Genomic DNA, 12873 nt, shown 5'->3' with positions numbered 1-12873 from the left:
GTAACTTAAATATTTAATAAATAATATATATAGTCAATATATCTCAGTTTTTCTCTATATTTATTTATCATGTATTTCATTGTACTGCTGCAGAAAAATTAACAAATCTCATGGCATATGCCGGTGATAATAAATCTGATTTCACTCTAATTCTGAAAACACACCGATAACTAACTGCAAATGCATACAAAGAATGGGACCAAAGAGTGTTTAAAGTTTATTGCTAAACATAATATAAACAATATGATAAATAAGCCCTACTGCTTATTCTGCATTTGAAATTCACTTCCTTCAATTTCTTATCCTTTGGTGGTCAGAAGAATCCTCAAGCCTAGTTAAGTTAAAGTCTGTCCCGAGCCTTATATGCTCATCAGGCCAATGCTTATGCCGGTGTCCGTGGCATGAAGTGATTGAGAGTACAAGACCCCCCCAGATAGGACGCCAGTCTATCACGAGGTTAATTCCCCAGCATTTTGCAGGTATCCATTTTCAGTTGGGTGGACAGGGGCAGTGTTAGGTTAAGTGCCTTGCTCAAGGACACAACACGCCAAACATTCCTCAAGACTACATTTATAATTATTCCAATGCGCACAATGCTTCGATAAAGATTTTGGATACTTGGCTTCATGTCTTCTCATTCTTTTCTTCTACTCTGTCTTTGACTGATGTATGTATAATGGCAAACAATGTTTATTTGAAATTACATGTTGGAAGTTGGTAATGCTATAATATCACATGATTTAAAGATTACATGTAGTTGGCTGACAAAGATGACTAAACACAATGAACTTTGCTCCCGTGAAGTGTCCATAGACATAAATACATTTTATGGAGAAATTTGTAAGTAAACATAACTGAGACCTGAAGGAAACATTCCTGTGTCATCAACTTTTTACAGGAAGCCTTGTGCTACCATGATCCTATCAGTTCAACAACAAACCCACAGGAGCTCAAAGTTCAACGTACATATATGTCACCATATGTAACTCCGAAATTCATTTCTTTGCAGGCATACTCAGTAAATCCATAATAGAATTTAAACCATAACAGAATCAATGAAAGACTGTGTCAACTTGAGCATTCAGCCAGTGAGCAAAAGATAACAGTGTAAAGACAAAAAGAAAGAATAATTAATAAATAAATAAACAAACAAACAAACAAACAAACAAACAAACAAACAAGCAAGCAAGCAATAAATATGGAGAAAATGGGATGAAGATTCCTTGAAAGTGAATCCATAGGTTATGGGAACATTTCAGTGATGGGGTAAGTGAAGTTGAGTGAAGTTATCCCCTCTGGTTCAGGAGCTTGATGGCTGAGGGGTAATAACTGTTCCTGACCCTGGCGGTGTGAATCCTCAGGTTCCTGGACCTTCTTCCTGATGGTGGCAGTGAGAAGGGAGCACGTCTGTGTGGTGGGAATCTCTGATGATTGAAGCTGCAGTGCTACTTTAATCTTTCGTATAGATGTGCTCAATGGTGGGGAGTGCTTTACCTTGATGGATTGGGCCATATCCACTACATTTTATAGGATTTTTCATTCAAGGGCATTGGTGTTTCCATACCAGTCTGTGATGCAGACAGTCAATACGCTCTCCACTACACATCTATGGAGGTTTGTCAAAGATTTAATGTCCTGCCTAATCTTTGCAAACTGTAAAGTAGAGGCACTGCTGTGTTTTATTCATAATTGCACAGACGTGTTGGGCCCAGGCCAGGTTATTGAAAATCATAACAGTGAGGAATTTAAAGTTGCAGACCCTCTCCACCTCTGATGAGGACTGGCTCATGCACCTCTGGTTTCCTTCACCTAAAGTCAATAATCAGCTCCTTAGTCCCGCTGACATTCAGTGAGAAGCTGTTGTTATGGCACCACTCAGCCAGATATTCAATCTCCCTCCTATATGCTGATTTGTCACCATTTTGAATTGGTCTACAGCTGTGATGTCATCAGCAAACTTGAATGTGGCATTGGAGCTGTACTCAGCCACACAGTCATAAGTGTAAAGTGAGTAGAGCAGAGGGTTAAGCACACAATCTTGTAGTGCACCCATGCTGATGGAGATCAAGGAGGAGATGTTGTTGACAATCTCAGCTGACTGGGGTCTGCAAATGAGAAAATCAGGAATCCAAATGCAGAAGTAGGTATTGAAGCTAAGGGCTTCAAGCTTATTGTTGAGTTTTGAGGGGATGATGGAAATGAATGCTGAGCTGTAGTCAATGAAGAGCATCCTGATGTAATGCATCTTTTCTGTCCAAATGTTTCAGGGTTGAGAGGAGCCAATAAAATGGCGTCTGCTGTGGACCTGTTGCTCCACAACAACAGATTGAAGAGGAGCCAAGTTAGAGTGGCTCCAAATTGCGTCTCAGGCAGAGGTTGATATATTTCAATACCAACCTTTCAAAGTACGTTATCACTGTGGATTGATTTGTTACTGGATGATAGACATTGAGGCGAGTTGCTTCTTTGTTCCTATGCACCGGTATAATTGAAACCTACTTCAGGCAGGCAGGTACATCATTTTGCCGATGTGAATGGTTAAGGTTCGTAGTTAACACTCCAGCCAGTTGATCTGCAGAGGTTTTTAGTACCTGGGTCGGAGCCCTGTCTCTAGCTGGATGCTTTACATAGGTACCCCATCCCGAAGGATGCACACATGTCAATAGACAATAGGTGCAGGAGTAGGCCATTCAGCCCTTTGAGACAGCACCACCATTCAATGTGATCATGGCTGATCATCCACAATCAGTACCCCGTTCCTGCCTTCTCCCCATATCACTTGACCCCGCTATCATTAAGAGCTCTATCTAACTCTTTCTTGAAAGCATCCAGAGAATTGGCCTCCACTGCCTTCTGGAGGCAGAGCATTCCATAGATCCACAACTCTCTGGGCGAGGAAGTTTTTCCTGAACTCTGTTCTAAATAGTCTACCCCTTATTCTTAAACTGTGGCCCTTGGTTCTGGACTCTCCCAACATTGGGAACATGTTTCCTGCCTCTAGCGTGTCCAATCCCTTAATAATCTTATATGTTTCAAGCAGATCCCCTCTCATCCTTATAAATTTCAGTGTATACATGCCGAGTCGCTCCAATCTTTCAACATATGACTGTCCCAGCATCCCGGGAATCAACCTCGTGAAACTAAGCCGCATTCCTTCAATAGCAAGAATGTCCTTCCTCAGATTTGGAGACCAAAACTGAACACAATACTCCAGGTGGGGTCTCACCGGGGCCCTGTACAACTGCGGAAGGACCTCTTTGCTCCTATACTCAACTCCTGTACCTGCATGCTTACTTTCAGTGACTGATGAACAAGGACACCTAGATCTCATTGTACTTCCTCTTTTCCTAACTTGACACCTTTCAGATAGTAATCTGCCTTCCTGTTCCTGCCACCAAAGTGGATAACCTCACATTTATCCACATTAAACTGCATCTGCCCACTCACCCAATCTGTCCAAGTCACCCTGCATTCTCCTAACATCCTCCTGACAGTTCACACTGCCACCCAGCTTTGTGTCATCTGCAAACTTGCTAATGTTACTTTTAATCCCTTCATCTAAATCATTAATGTATATTGTAAATAGCTGAGGTCCCAGCACCGAGCCTTGCGGTACCCTACTAGTCACCGCCTGCCATTCTGAAAGGGACCTGTTAATCCCTACTCTTTGTTTCCTGTCTGCCAACCAATTTTCTATCCATGTTAGTACCCTACCCCCAATACCATGTGCTCTAATTTTGCCCACTAATCTCCTATGTGGGACCTTATCAAAGGCTTTCTGAAAGTCCAGGTACACTACATCCACTGGCTCTCCCTTGTCCATTTTCATAGTTACATCCTCAAAAAATTCTAGAAGATTAGTCAAGCATGACTTTTCGTAAATCCATGCTGAGTCGGACCGATCCTGTTACTGCTATCCAAATGTGCCGCTATTACATCTTTTTCAATTGACTCCAGCATCTTCCCCACCACCGATGTCAGGCTAACTGGTCTATAATTCCCTGTTTTCTCTCTTCCTCCAGTCTTAAAAAGTTCAATAACATTAGCTATCCTCCAATCCTCAGGAACTGATCATGAATCTATAGAACATTGGAAAATGATTACCAATGCATCCATGATTTTTAGAGCCACCTCCTTAAGTACCCTGGAATACAGACTATCAGGCCCTGGGGATTTATCAGCCTTCAGTCCCATCAGTCTACCCAATACCATTTTCTACCTAATGTGAATTTCCTTCAGTTCCTCTGGCCACTATTACATCTTCCCTGGTGAAGACAGATCCAAAGTACCTGTTCAACTCGTCTGCCATTTCTTTGTTCCCCATAATAAATTCACACATTTCTGCCTTCAAGGGCCCAACTTTGGTCTTAACTAATTTTTTCCTCTTCCCATACCTAAAGAAGCTTTTACTATCCTCCTTTATATTCTTGGCTAGCTTACCTTCGTACCTCATCTTTTCTCCCCTTATTGCCTTTTTTGTTCTCTTCTGTTGCTCTTTAAAAGTTTCCCAATCCTCTGGCTTCCTGCTCATCTTTGCTATGTTATACTTCTTCTCTTTTATTTCTATACTGTCCTTGACATTTCTTGTCAGCCACGGTCGCCCTCTACTCTCCTTTCTTCCTCTTTAGAATGAACTGATCCTGCACCTTCTGTATTATTCCCAGAAATACCTGCCATTGTTGTTCCACTGTCATCTCTGCTCGGGTATCCTTCCAGTCAATTTTGGCTAGTTCCTCCCTCATGGCTCCATAGTCCCCTTTGCTCAACTGTAATACTGACACTTCTGATTTTCCCTTCTCCCTCTCAAATTGTAGATTAAAACTTATCATATTATGGTCACTACCACCTACTGGCTCCTTTACCATGAGTTCCCTTATCAAATCCGGTTCATTACACAATACTAAATCCAGAATTGCCTTCTCCCTGGTAGGCTCCAGTACAAGCTGCTCTAAGAATCCATCTTGGAGGCACTCCACAAACTCCCTTTCTTGGGGTCCAATGCCAACCTGATTTTCCTAGCCCAGCTGCATGTTGAAATCCCCCACTACAACCATAGCATTAGCTTTGTGAACCTTTGCATTACCTTTACCTTTGTCGGCCTCAGAAACTGAAATCACAGAATCTTTAGGGACAGTGGGAGTTTGTAAAGATTTTTCATTTTTTTGATACTCAAAGTGTGCATAGGGGGCATTGAGCTCATCTGTCAGCGAAGCCCTGTTGTCACTGATGTCACTTGATCGCCAGACTTGAATTTCTCTGATCTGCTGCTCAGCAGATTTTGGATCTCATGGTTCATCGAGACTTCTTGTTGGGGAAGACTGACTGATTAGTAGAAAAACACTTGTCTACACCTGTTTTAATGAAGTCCACGACGTCCACAGATGAGTCCGTGAACACGACCCAGGGTCGTGGTCCAGTCTGTGAAGTATGCCTTCCGATTCACAGTCTGGACCATGGTTCCTTACTCCAGGTTTTCCAGTTTTCCCTTGTTGTGTTGGGTGCTCCTAATTGAGGCAGCTGATTCTCATTTTGGGCTGGCTACATAAATAGCTCCTGGGGTCAGCTTTATTTGCTGAGAGTGTGCATTGGGGCTTTTAAAACATCACCAGTATCAGCCCTGCAGGTAGAAATGGGAATAATGCCTTTGGAATTAAGAAGGATGCAATTGATGGCAAACTACTGGGTTAATTTGCAAGGACACAATGATTCTCACCCTGCTAAAGGAGTGTTGCAGGAGTCCTGGGAAAATGGGAGGTTTCAGAGGGAAAACTTTAGTCGGGTAGGGAATGATATTGCTAGATCATGTGGAGTGTTTGATCTAAGGACAAGTCCTTCAGTAGTTTATCCGGTTGTAGCTCCATGGAAGCTGGTATGGCCTGATGTAGACTGGCAATTGTTAGAGGTAAAAAGGAAAGGAAAGTATAAAACTGATTTGGTAAGTGCATTTAACTGTCATGTGATGGAAAAGTATAGTGATTATACTCAGGTCTATTCAGATGGTGCTAAGGAACCTGAGACAGGAGTGACAGGGTTTGGGGTAGCTATACCAGCAAAAGCAATTGCAATCAGCAGAAGAACATCTGATAAGTTAGCGGTGTATACAGTGGAGATGATGGCAGTGTTGGTTGTGTTGCGTTGGGTGGAGAAAACTAAACTAGTCAAAGTGTTGATATGCTGAGATTCATCTTCAGTACTAGCAAGTTTAAGGTCCTCTCACTCAAACAGCCGGCAAGATGTACTTCATGAAGTCCTTCAGTCAGTCACAAGAGTTGCAAATCAGGGAGATCAGGTTAAATTTCTATGGGTTCCAGCTCATGTAGGGGTGAAGGGCAATAAAATGGTGGATGAGTTGGCCAAGAGGGCAATAAAGAAAGAAAATATAGAAATGCACATTAGTATCAGTAAAGGAGAGGTTAAATGTGTGATGCACCATCAATAACTCTCTGAGACGGGAGGCAAGATATCGGCTTTTATTGACTGGAAGACAGAACAAACAGCAATTGACCACCATTCTACATCCTGGAGACTGAGGGCAGGGCTCAGGCCTCAATCGCCTTTATAACGGGGTCTGTGGGAGGAGCCACGGTCAGTGGGAGGGGCCACAGGAGCAGTCAGCGGGGGGGCATGTGTAGTTCACCACATTCACCCCCCCCCCTTTGTTTTAAAAGAGAGTCCCCATGGGGCAAAGTTTCTTACAAGTATATTTACGGGTTAAGTCTATCAGGTGGTCGAATCTGTCGCTGCGATCTACGTAGCACCGGCTGTGATTGCACAGGTGCCGGTGGTGATTGCACCAGAGACGGTGGTTGTGCTGGTTCCGGCCTAACTGGAGGTGTCAGCCCACTAGTCGTCAGTGATCCCTCATGCGTCTGCGAGGCGCCTGGTATATGCGCGTGCGAGACGCCCGGTATAGGAGTGTCGTGAGGAGTCTGTGTAGGGCTCGGTGTGCGCGGTGTCACCTCGGGTACAGGGTTCATAGTTACCGTGGAGTGTTCGGGGTAGTGGTCTGCTGCTCCTGCGGGCGCCAGGTCGCGGATGGAGACCGTGTCCTCCCGCCCATCAGGTAAGACCACGTAAGCATATTGGGGGTTCGCATGTAGAAGGTGAACCCTCTCGACCAGCGGGGAGTATTTATTGCTCCTCACATGTCTCTGGAGCAGCACTGGCCCTGGGGATGTCAGCCAAGCTGGTAGGGTGGTCCCAGTGACAGACTTCCTGGGAAAAGAGAATAGGTGCTCGTGAGGGGTGGCATTGGTGGATGTACATAACAGGGAGCAGATAGAGTGGAGTGCCTTGGGGAGGACCTCCTGCCATCGAGAGACCGGCAACCCTTTTGACTTAAGGGCTAAAAGTGTGGCCTTCCACACTGTGGCATTCTCCCTCTCCACCTGTCCATTTCCCCAGGGATTATAGCTCGTGGTCCAACTAGTAGCAATGCCCCTAGCCAGCAGGTACTGGCGCAGCTCATCACTCATAAAGGAGGACCCTCTATCACTGTGGATATAGCAAGGATATCCGAACAGAGTGAAGAGCTGGCGCAGGGCTTTTATGACAGACGTGGCAGTGGTGTTGGGGCAGGGGATGGCAAAGGGGAACTGCGAGTACTCGTCGATAATGTTGAGAAAGTAGACATTGCGGTCAGTGGAGGGAAGGGGGCCCTTAAAGTCAACACTCAGTCGCTCAAAGGGGCTGGTGGCCTTAATAAGTTGCGCCTTTTCAGGACGCTAGAAGTGTGGTTTGCACTCAGCGCAGACTTGGCAGTCCCTGGTCATCGTCCTGATGTCCTCAAGGGAGTACGGCAGGTTCCGGGCTTTCACAAAATGGTAAAATTGAGTGACCCCCGGGATGGCAAAGATGTGCATGGAGTGCGTTTAGCTGGTCGAGCTGTGCGCTGGCACATGCTCCCCGGGATAGGGCATCAGGGGGCTCATTGAGCCTTCCAGGCCGGTACAGGATATCATAGTTGTAGGTGGAGAGTTCTATTCTCCACCGCAAAATTTTGTCATTTTTGATTTTGCCTCGCTGTTGGTTGCTGAACATGAACGCAACTGAGCACTGGTCGGTCAGCAAGGTGAACCTTTTGCTGGCGAGATAGTGCCTCCAGTGCCTAATAGCTTCCACTATGGCCTGGGCTTCTTTCTCCACCGCAGAGTGCCGAATTTCAGGGCCTTGAAGGGTACGAGAATAGAATGCTACTGGCCTGCCTGCCTGATTGAGGGTAGCAGCAAGCACGAAATCGGAGGCGTCACTCTCTACTTACAAGGGAATAGTCTCGTCCACCGCATGCATCGTTGCTTTGGCAATGTCCCCTTTAATGCAGCTGAAGGCCATGCAGGCCTCGGCAGAGAAGGGAAAAGTGGTAGACTTGACCAGGGGGCGGGCCTTATCTGCGTAATGGGGGACCCATTGGGCGTAATAGGAAAAGAAGCCTAGGCACCGTCTGAGGGCTTTGAGAGTGGTGGGAAGAGGGAGTTCTAAGAAGGGGCGCATACAGTTGGGATCAGGGCCAATGACCCCGGTCTCCACGACATACCCAAGGATAGCGAGCTGGGTGGTTCCGAACACACACTTGTCCCTGTTATAAGTAAGGTTCAGGGCTTTGGCCACTTGGAAAAATCGTTGGAGTTTGGCGTTGTGATTCGGCCAGTCGCGACCACAGATGGTGATGTTATCCAGACAGGGAAATGTGGCTTTCAGTTGGCACTGGTCCACCATCCGGTCCATTTCCCTCTGGAAGACAGAGACACCATTTGTGACACCGAAGGGGATGTGCAGGAAGTGATAGAGCCTGCCGCCCGCCTGGAAGGCGGTGTAGGGGCGGTCCTCTGAGCGGATTGGGAGCTGGTGATAAGCGGATTTCAGATCTATTGTCGAGTACACCTTGTACTGAGCTATCTGGTTGACCATATCCGTGATGCGGGGTAGGGGGTACGCGTCAAGCTGCGTGAACCTATTGGTGGTCTGGCTATAGTCCACAACCATCCTATTTTTCTGCCCGGTCCGAACAACAACCACCTGGGCCCTCCAAGGATTTGTGCTTGGCTCAATGATCCCCTCCCTGAGCATCTGCTGCACCTTTGACTGAATGATGGCCCTGTCCCCCACGCTGTACCTCCTGCTTTTAGTTGCCACAGGTTTACAGTCGCGGGTCAGGTTGGCGAACAGCGGTGGGGGAGGGATCTTGAGGGTGGAGAGGCTGCAAGTGGTGTCAGTAGCGCAGCTGTCGGCATGGTGCTGGGCGGGACATTTGGTTCGGTGTGTGTGTGTGGTCAGTAGCGTGGTATATGATGAAGTCCCACAAAACTGAGGATTCCTGACAGTGAGTGGTGGGAGGGGCCCATCATATGCCATAGTCACACTTTCGAGGTGGCTCTGGAAGTCCAGCCCCAATAGCACAGGTGCGCACAGTTGAGGCATGACCAGTAGCGCAAAGTTCTGATATTCTGTGCCCAGCACCACCAATGTTGCTACACAACCCACCTGGATGTCTGTGGAATATGACCCAGAAGCCATGGTGACCCTCTGGCTTACCGGCCGTGTCACGAGTCCGCAGCGTTGCACCATGTCCAGATCAATAAAACTCTCAGTGCTGCCCATGTCAAACAGGCAGCTAGTCCTGTGCCCCTCCACCAGGATGTCCATCATTGACCTTGCAAGCTGGTGTGGGGCGCTTTGGTCGAGGGTTACGGAGGCCAGAGTTGAACTGCCGACTTGGTGCCCGGTAAACACCAGTGGGTCGGGGGAGGGGCGAGTTGGCGCCGACAAAGATGGCCGCCCCCATCCGGGCAGGCAAGATGGCGGCCCCCATGCCTCGCACGAGGCGGGCAGGCAAGATGGCGGCCCCCATGTCTCACACGCAGCGCTGCCCGACCCCGCTCGTGGTTCAGACTTACAGACCTTGGCGAAATGGCCCTTCTTCCTGCAGTTGGAGCAGGTAGCTTCTCGGGCCAGTCAGCATTTTCGGGGGTGCTTTTCAAGTCCGCAGAAGTAACACTGTGCGGACTTGCGACTGGTAGCAGCAGTGATCAGGTTCGGGGAGTTCGAGGAATCATGACTGGCAGCGGCATTGGCGAATTCGCTGTTGGGAACCGGTGGCGGCGGGGTCTGAGGTGTCCACGGAACCGGCGGGGGATTGCGCGGCTGGACAGCATCAGCGTTGTGCAGAGCAGCCTCCAGCGTGTTGGCCGTCTGTAATTGCTGAGCGTAAGGTAAGATCAGCATTTTCCTGCAGCCGCTGGCGCACGTACACTGACCTGATCCCCGTAACAAAGGCGTCTCATACTAGCAGCTTCGCATGTTGTTCCTCTGTCAGAGCTTTGCAGTCACAAGTTCGGACGAGTGTCTGTAGGGCTCGGAGAAACGCAGGGCTCGTCTCATCGGGTCACTGCCGCCGCGTCGCTAAGCGATGTCTTGTGTAGACGGTGTTCACCGGCTGCAGGTACTGTCATTTGAGGGCGACCAGTGCCTCTTGGTAGGTCGGCAGGTCCCTGATAAGTGAGTAAACTTTTGGGGTGACCCTCGAGAGGAGAATTCTGTGCATAACAGCGGGTTCAGTCGCACGAACCTCCTCCAAGTATGATTGGAAGCATGCAAGCCAGAGTTCAAAGGCAAGAGCTGCTTCTGGAGTTTGGGGGTCCAAACCTAATTTTTCCGGATGTAAAATACTTTCCATGTTTTAAAACTTCCAGTCAATAAAATTGATGCACCATCAATAACTCTCTGAGACGGGAGACGAGATATCGGCTTTTATTGACTGGAAGAAAGAACAAGCAACAATTGACCACCATGCTACATCCTGGAGACTGAGGGCCGGGCTCAGGCCTCAATCGCCTTTATACCGGGGTCTGTGGGAGGAGCTACAGGAGCAGTCAGTGGGGGGGGGGGGGGCGTGTCCAAACCGGTATATGTAGTTCACCACAGTGTGTAATCTGGGAAAAAATTAACCAAATGTGGCAAGAAAGATGGGACAGGGAGGGGAAAGGGAGGCATTTATATCAAATACAAAAAAGTGTTGCAGGTACTAGGGTAGGTAGTAGATACAGAAGAGAGGAAATTGTGTGGACTAGGTTAAGGCTGGGGCACTGTGCACTAAACCAAACTTTGAAAATGATAGGGAAACACCAGACAGGATTGTGTGAGGAATGTCAGGAAGAGGAGTCAGTAGAACATGTAGTTCTGAGTTGCAGGAAGTATGGGATACAGAGAGAGATGATGAGAATTAATCTAAGGGAATTAGGGGTGCAGGAATTCACATTCACATTAAAAGGGTTGCTGGGCATGGGTGAGAGAACACAGGTCAGGGTATTTTTAGCTTTCTTAAGGGGTACAGGTGTTTTCTATAGGATATGATGGATAAACAGAAATAGGGTACTAGGATGGGGAGAATAAAGTCTAGGTTAGGGTATGTGTATGTGCGATTGGGTGAAGGGATTTAGAATGTGAGTCCATCGCATACTCTGGAACAGAAGGAGGCGGTAATGCACCATTAAGCTGGGTGCCAACTGTCGTAAAACAAGATGGGGGGGGGGGGGGGGAGAGAGAGAGAGAGAGAGAGAGAGAGAGAGAGAGAGAGAGAGAGAGAGAGAGAGAGAAAACTTTATTTGCTGGACTGTACTCTTCCTTTTATCTTGAAGCCTTGCCTGTATTGCTGTCAAGTTCTACTGCTGGAGCAACACTGGAGCCTTGCTGTGTCTAGATAAGGAACTGCCTATTGTTGTTTGGAACTGTCTCTGTCCATGCCTTCAGTAGGTAGGTTGGCTGTTTGCTGCTACTTTGTTTTGGGAGCTGTCTCTGTTTCCATGCCTTTGCTAGGTAGGTCTGGCTGTTTGCTGTTACCTTGTGTTGGGATCTGTGTCTCTGTATTCTGTGTATGAGTCCTGGCTCTATATCCTGTTTCCTAGGAGGAGTCCTGATTCTGTATAGCCCTAGCCCAAATCCTGTTCCTAAGGAGGGGTCCTGGCTCTGTGTTCCATGCCCCTGTGCTCCTGTCTTTCTGGGGGGGGGGGGGCGGGGGGAGTCTAAGGCTCTATGTTCAGGTGTCCCAAGATTGAGTCAAAGCTTCTGGTTCTTGCCCTGTCCATGTGTCTTGTCCTGTGTCCTTGTTCCATGTCCAGTCCTGTAGCCACATCATGACCTTGCCTAGTTCTGGGGTCTGAGCCAGTGTCAGGACCCAGGTTCTGGGTGCTAGTGCAGTCTCTAGCTCAGTGTCCAAACCCAGGCTCCTGGTTCCCAGATCCTTGTCCTGGTCCAGCTTTTCTGGCCAAAGTGCTAGCCCAGGTCTGTGTTCCTGTCCCAGCTCCTAGTCTGCCTCCTGTCCTGTCCCTAACTCTATTCCAGTCCAGTTCCTAATACTTGTCTCTGTGTCTTGCATTTGGGTCTGCTCCTAGTGCCCCCTGTTATGACACCACTGATGTCAAGCAATTCTGTGACCACCTCTTGGTTGTCCTAATCTCTAGAACTTTGGTCTTTAGCCCCTGCCTGTAAGAAGATTAGAGAAGGACAGCCAAGTGATCATATTTCCAGAAATGTGATCCGTGCAAGGAAAGGTAGGTGTTCCTTATCTTGGTATAAAAGTGGTCCAGTGTGTTAGGCTCTCTGGTGCTGATACGCTGGTAGTAACTGAGGCAGGGATTTCTTCAAACAAGTCTGGTTGAAGTCTCTGACTATGATTTGAATGCACTGTTTCTTATTTGGAGATGGCATCGTGCAGTATCTCAAGCGTTTGATCAATTCTTCAGCATCTCTCAGGGTAGCAAAGGTTTATTTAACAAATGGAACCCTGGAAATTGACAGCTCTCGAAATTCTTCCCAAGGCTCAAAAACAATGGCAGCACACACTTCTACTTTCCAATATAATGGATGCTGTAATCTGGG

The 12873-nt window shown here is 47.5% G+C and overlaps 1 protein-coding gene across 1 annotated transcript in view; it reads left to right on the top strand.

The window, feature by feature from the left end:
* Nucleotides 1-12873, top strand: part of LOC140732511 (AP-4 complex subunit beta-1-like) — an 870212-nt gene that overhangs the window by 815496 nt on the left and 41843 nt on the right.

This window comes from Hemitrygon akajei, chromosome 8 (genome assembly GCF_048418815.1).
Source record: "Hemitrygon akajei chromosome 8, sHemAka1.3, whole genome shotgun sequence".
In the NCBI taxonomy this organism is placed as follows: Eukaryota; Metazoa; Chordata; class Chondrichthyes; order Myliobatiformes; family Dasyatidae; genus Hemitrygon; species Hemitrygon akajei.
This window is presented reverse-complemented; position numbering and strand designations above follow the sequence as displayed.